General features: G+C 28.2%; 1 protein-coding gene across 6 annotated transcripts in view; it reads left to right on the plus strand.

Moving 5' to 3' along the window:
- The window catches only part of LOC137925467 (homeobox protein abdominal-A homolog), a 190,065-nt gene that overhangs the window by 55,254 nt on the left and 127,923 nt on the right, over nucleotides 1–6,888 (plus strand). For 5 of the 6 annotated variants that reach the window (XR_011107668.1, XR_011107667.1, XR_011107669.1 and 2 more), the window contains one exon: nucleotides 168–206. The gene's annotated coding sequence lies outside the window, so the exon portion shown is untranslated. Of the gene's footprint in view, nucleotides 1–167; nucleotides 207–1,905; nucleotides 2,016–6,888 lie in introns of all 6 variants that reach the window. The other variant, XR_011107673.1, reaches the window with a different exon arrangement.

The raw sequence follows: 6,888 nt of genomic DNA on the forward strand, positions 1-6,888 counted from the left end.
AAAAATTCTCATGTTTTTTTTACTGTCTACAAAACTTTTTCTTCATTATCAGCATCATTGTAAGATATGAACTTGTCCCTATAAATTTGCCAATAAGACCAGTCTTGGTCTAAATTAATAATTTGCTTAAAACTCTTTGTTAATAATTTTTCTTATTATTGTTCCAGATGCACAAAGAATATGGATAATCTAAAAGTTAATAACAGGTAAGAAATTAAACATATTTTAAAAAAGAATCTTTGTAACACAATATAAATAATAATGTTTTTTAGAATGTTTTTTTTTTGTAATTTGTTTCAACAGTCGTAAAAATGCAACGCATTCATATCTCTTTATAAATAAAACTAATTGAATTGGTTACAAGCTAACGTTAAAAGAAAAATCAAAACAATACACTAAGGTCTACGTTGATTAAACCATTTTCTATCATTGCTTTATTTCAGGCATAAGTTGATTATCTATTAGAGACGGTACAAGAAACAAGAAAACTTATTTGTAGGATTATATTTAAGTCAGCAAAGTGTAAATTGTAAGCAAGTGCAAATACAAAAGTACAAATTATACAAAAAAAGATATCTACTTGCAAAACAGGTAGAAGTTGAGAATTTAAATTGGATTTGACTTTCAATCAACATATAAATATGTCACGCGATAAGTTTTTCCTGCGTTTTATCATTTGCTTATTCAGTGAATGTTTCCAGTTATAAATTGGCGACATGAATTTCAAAGACTTTATCTACATCAAGATATATATCCTTTTGATTAATTTGACGATATATGGAAGTTGTTTACTATTCGACACACACGTAGAATAATAAAGGCTACATGTATATTACATATTTAAAATAAATATGTTTACTAACAGTGTTGTACGCATCTGTACATTTTTACAAGTCATGAACAGTTCGTAACTAATCTGTGAAGGTAGTACAGTAACTGCGGTGGAATCTGAACGTTGAATAGAGCAATGTTTGTCTGCTCCTAACCGGTCCATCACATGCGCTGCTCAGTCTTTACGAGATGTTTGCGGTTCCTAAATTGATTCCCTCACGGATTCCCTCACGGAGCGTATTTTAGAGATTAGAGCCATGAGCTATTTTCGTTTTTTGATATAAGCTCTTTATCGTTCACGTTCAGTTCAATAATATAAAATAAAACATCAGCGTGAACTTATACCTATGTGATTGAAAAGACTCCCGTTTACCACAGAACTTATTATTATTCTATATTATTACCGTATTTTTTCACGAAATTAATGATTATTTTATTAAACAGATCCGGATTTTAACTGATTTATATGCAATGTATTGTCAATAAAAGGTTTTAGTGAGACAGGAGTAATTCAAAATGCTAAAATATTGACTATTGGTTTTCAGTACGTGTATGAAAATGTATATCGATGAAAACTTTATTACCTAGGAAGTGTGTTTTACATAATCTTAATACCAAATCATAAACTAATTTTGTATACCTGCTCGACTTCTATAGGAAAAATATACACTTTTACAATAGGATACCAGAAAAAACTTTGAAAGAATTTACTACTAAATTTAAAAAGAAATATCTAAGAAGGTTTGTGTACGTAGTGTTACTAAACACTGTAAATAATTTAAAAGAAATGAAAATGAATGAATGCACATCTTTTGAATTTATTTCACCTCTTATTTTTAGGTGTGACGCATTTAAAATAGGAACAGATGGTAGACTCATATACAGGTTAACAATACATTTTTACATCTCGTCTAGATTCATCCTATGTCGCAAAAAAAATTTTTAAATTTAAACTTAATATCAAGGATATATAGTCGAGGTGCTTTCGCTTATTTAGTTTTTTAGTAATACGAGGTGGTGACATAGTAAATAAATAATATTCAAATTTTAATTATAATATGTAATTGATTTCAGAGAAAATTTCAACGTCCAGAGCGTTTTGTGAGATATGAAGCTTCTGTAATATATATAATATGGAGATTAAAGTGCGTTGGGTGATAAGATACGCTTAAAAAAACCGGCAAGTACGTGGGTTTAAATCCTTATTACTTCATTTACATATTCAATTATTTCGTTACTTATAACGTTACGAAACAAAAATAATATATCCATTTAGATCTTTATATGATTGAAATAATTTAGTTGTTGAAGAGGTTTTTTCTGAATCAATTAATTTCACTCAAGAGACAGTAAATAGTATCAGTTTCAAAACATTATCTTATTGCCTAATAAATTCAGGTTGCCATTAAAATCTTTGTTCATTAAAGCATACAGACAAAGCACCGTATATGTTTTAATATTAAAATCTTATAAAAATCTAATATTTTGAATGTTGTACACAGCATAATTGTAATTATTTTAAAGCATGTGCTTGTGGTGCTACTTTTTTAAGAAATTAAAATTAAAATGTTATTATATGATGTAAGGTTTAGGACCAGCCGGGAGTTATAAAGAAGGATAATTTTGTAAGGTCACAGGAAATATTTTTGCACAAAGCTTCTAAATAAATTCTTTTTGCTTATATAGGGTGTCTGTGTTAATTAATAAAAAGGACAAAAATGCTTTTTTTTCACCAATAAACGTTTTGTTTTACAGTGTAACTTAAACAAACATTTTAAATTGAATTTTAACAATTGGCAATAAACAATCTGAACATACTAACTTACATAGTTTGGATATAATAAAACATCACAAGTTCAAAGTTTAAATTTACTGCTTTGATATTTCACTGAGCAACTTGTGAAAGAATTATTAAATTTACACACACAAAAATAGTAAAATAAATTCGTAGATTATTTTCAGTCACATCAGAGTAAATGATCCGTGTATTCATTTTCCTCGGAGAATTTCTTGAAAAACAAGCAAATAACATCACATTTAAACTACTGCCAGACAAAATTTACACAAATTTTGTAAATCGCTCTTGCATTGTTTTCGAGCCAACGAGCAGAGATTGCGAAATAACATTATACCTTTAGTTTGAGAATTATCTTGTTATGATATATTTTAACAAATTTTACTTTTGATATTTTTAACAGAAACGAAATTATGCAAAAATACGATTCTTAAATAAAAATGACTGTAAAAATACTTAAAAAAAAGAAAAATTAATTGCATTTGATAACGGCGATGTACAATTTTAAAATTAGAATTGATGACTTTTTTTATAAAAAACCTTATTGTATTAAACCAGTGAAGCTATATTTAACTCTTAGCAAAATAGGAGTGATTATATTTATCAAGTAGTAAAACTGTGTCCGAAGACCGTTCTATTGGAACTTCACGAAGTTTTACGAGGCGCCAGCACGTAAACCGTCGGGCACCTGTTGTATGCCACTTCGTAAAAATTTCTCAATGGCCTGCATTGTACGCCAATCATATAATTCATTGCCTTATTAACGACTTATTTAGATGTTTATTGTTCCCGTTGTTGTAAAATTCATAGCCCTTTGCGGCGAACGAAATTAATTGTCAAATGTTTTTTTTAATATTTACAGTAATTGCAACGTATATGCATTGTTAATAATAAAACCATTACTTACTCTCTCAAATAATTTATTAGTAATTAATTATTTAAAGTTATGTTGATATGACATTTAGCTTATTTACTATACTTACCCATTACTTTTGTAACATTTATAATAAAAAATAATAATAATAGGCGACTTGTGATACGGATTCCAAACAATAAATAATGTAAAAACGCAGAGAAATCATTCATCGGCCCGTTTATTTCCATTCAATTCGCTATGGTAATGTGTGTGAGTCATAAATAGCTCTCTTACGCTTGATCGATAGTTCGCAAACGGTTATCAGTGGAAAAATATTAGAGCAAAACCAAAACTCAGCAGTATTCTTAAAATACGCGCAGCGTCCGCCATGAGCCATAACTCAAATGATAGCATATGTCAGGAATATCAAGGAGGTATCCCGTCAAGCTCCTCCTGAAGTAACATGGCCGCACTATCCGTGTACACCTTCTAAACTCTTATTGGTCTCAAAAGAAGAAATGGACTTGTTCTTTTCCGGATCCTCCAATCAGCACCTTTCATTGATTCAAAGAGTTTGCTAAGATGGTGATGCATCAAGCATCTTTCTCTTTCGCTTTATGTGCGAGTGAAGAGTATTGCAATAACGTGTCCGATCAATATAATAGTTACAACATTTGTTACACAGATGGCGTGGTTGAGGACGTAGTTCTTACATATTCGAATAGATGGCGTTTTGTTCAATTTATTTTATTTGTGGTAATATTAAGGTATTTTAATATGTAATACTTGTTATTAAATTTATAATAATTTGACTTGCTTTGCTATGTAATTACTGAAAAATATTTACTCTTACGATACGGACAAAATATGAATTGTTTCAGTGTAAATAAATTCATTTATCGTTATGGAGTATTAAAAAAATATTGTTATGGTACAAAAAGCTTTGTTGTTAATTCATTGATATAAACACAATTACATATATTAACTTTTAAAAAAATTATAACTGTTTATGGTTTTTTAATTGAATTGGTTCGTAAAAATATTTATCTGTATTAATGTAATTATGTTACTTTCTCTATTGCCTGAACTCCCAATTTTTTTAGTGTTTAAGTATATCAGATTTTTTATTCAAAAGATACTTACAATACATAATAATCTAAGCAAAAAATCAGAATTACGATGATTTTAGAACTATGTGTGCCATTGTAAAAACTATCACGGTAATAATCAAAAGATAGGTAAAATTATAGCATTAAAACACTGTTGGAATTATCATTGGTTAATTTTATTTTTGTCTATAAAATTTGATAATTCACAATAAACAACGCATAGGTTCTGATTATGCCATATTTTTTATGAATGCATCTTTTAGGTTGATTGAAATTTTGGTTGATTATTTATTAAATGTATTATTAACAAAGTCAGTGTAGGAAAATAAAACAGTATAGAATTTTTTTAATAAAACAGGTTTATTTCATCAATATTTTTAAAAACACAGATCACTTTTCTCTTCTTGGCAGGAAGAAGCCAATTAACACTGTTTATCTGTCAGAATTATTTACAGAATAATTATATTATAATGGTTTTCTCATTAGCGTGCCCTAACATTATATAGACAGTCATTTCGGCGACGGACTGGTGGTCGAACGGCGTTCATTTTGTAACTGTTTAAATAGTTTGTGTTATGTTTGAGTTTATTTAAAAATATCTTCATTCAATCAACTATTACAATTTATAAGTACCTAGCATGCTAGAGACAGTAGATCACTTTTTGTAAAATGAGGTTTTTTTGGCCTTTTGTCTGTCGATTAAATGTCTCAATGTTTAATGTAGTAGTAAGTTCTATTACTTGTGGACTCCGTAGGTAACGTCCAGTTTACTTTTTATTTCCATGAAGATGAATAATTACATTGTAACAAAGAGGAAGTGTCTATATAAAGATATAAAACTTAAAAATTGTATTTATAATATACAATTACACTTAAAGGAAAAGTAATTTTATTGTTTTGCCTCACAAATTAAAACGAACCATTCACTTAATTAAAAGTATAGTACATAATGAAATATTAAAAACTTATGAAATAGTATGATGGGGAATTATACGGTACATTAGATTTTTGAAAGACCAGCATTGATTAATATTAAACATGCATAATGTTATGATTGTATTACCATTTATATTAGTAATTTCGTTGCCTCCGAATATTATTAAAATTAGCCACACATATTAACATTTTCGAAATTTTGTAAATTCTTTGAAATTTTGTAATTATGCATTCCATATAGTATAAATTTAAAGGTTTGTGTTAGTTATACATATTTAGTCTTGTATCATTACGAAAATTGTTAGAAGATCTGTGTCGTCCTTCATTTAGTTATCGTCGACTATTTAATATCATTTTTTAATTATCTACAACTGTTTCCAAATAAATATAATATTCATAAATAAAACATTTTTCACTTCTGATATAACGTTCCTAAAATATCGGACCGTCTTTCCGACGGCAAGTGAAACTGTTTGTTTTAGTAAAGACATAATTTATGAATTGTAGTATTGATTTTAGTAGAATCAGTCATAATAATACATAAATAATATTTCTGTAACTAAGTTTTTCAATCAAATACGCAATGCAGATATAAATCCACGAAGTTATTAAAATTGCTTTTATAACTTACAAAATTTTCGAGGTTATAGATAAAACCTGTTTACTGTTTGTTACCCTTTTATATCATTTTCAATCATGTAAAAATACAGTGTTCCAAATGCCGCCATAGTCACTTACTTTGACAATTAAAACACTTTATTGTTTTGACAGAGTCTAGTAATATTATTATATCTTAACACATGACTGTCTTAACATAAAAAGAACTCTAGCCGCCACTATAACGCATAGACTTTCCCCAAAGATATCTATACAGTATAAACCGTATTTGTCTCTCTTAGCAAGCGGATTGGCGACCGCAATGTGGTATTATGGAACCCAGCGAACGCTGCTGCTCATACTCAGGACTTATTCGTAAGCAATGACGTACCTATATAATTAATGCACTACGTAAGAATTATATAACATTGAACGCCAGAAATCTAACCCGCAACTATACTTCTACTGCTACTTTATCTAATTTACATTATTTTGTCCCATTTTATATATTAATTGTACATAATAAGTTATAGCTACCATTATTTTTTATAGATACAATAAAACTTACATTAAATTTGTTTATTTTCATACTTGCGACTTAGTTAGTCTTTTAGTTATAAATATAATGTATGTATCAATTTATGAACATTTTTGTCTATTTATATCTACACAGTAAAACTTATGTATATCAAAAAAAGAGAACCAGAAGATCACAATTAGATTGAAACTAAAATCCAGTTAAGCTTCTCTATAATAGTATATTT

This window comes from Battus philenor, unplaced genomic scaffold, assembly GCF_028537555.1.
Source record: "Battus philenor isolate CCGP_79_NKW_IND1 unplaced genomic scaffold, ilBatPhil1.0.hap1 SCAF_10, whole genome shotgun sequence".
In the NCBI taxonomy this organism is placed as follows: Eukaryota; Metazoa; Arthropoda; class Insecta; order Lepidoptera; family Papilionidae; genus Battus; species Battus philenor.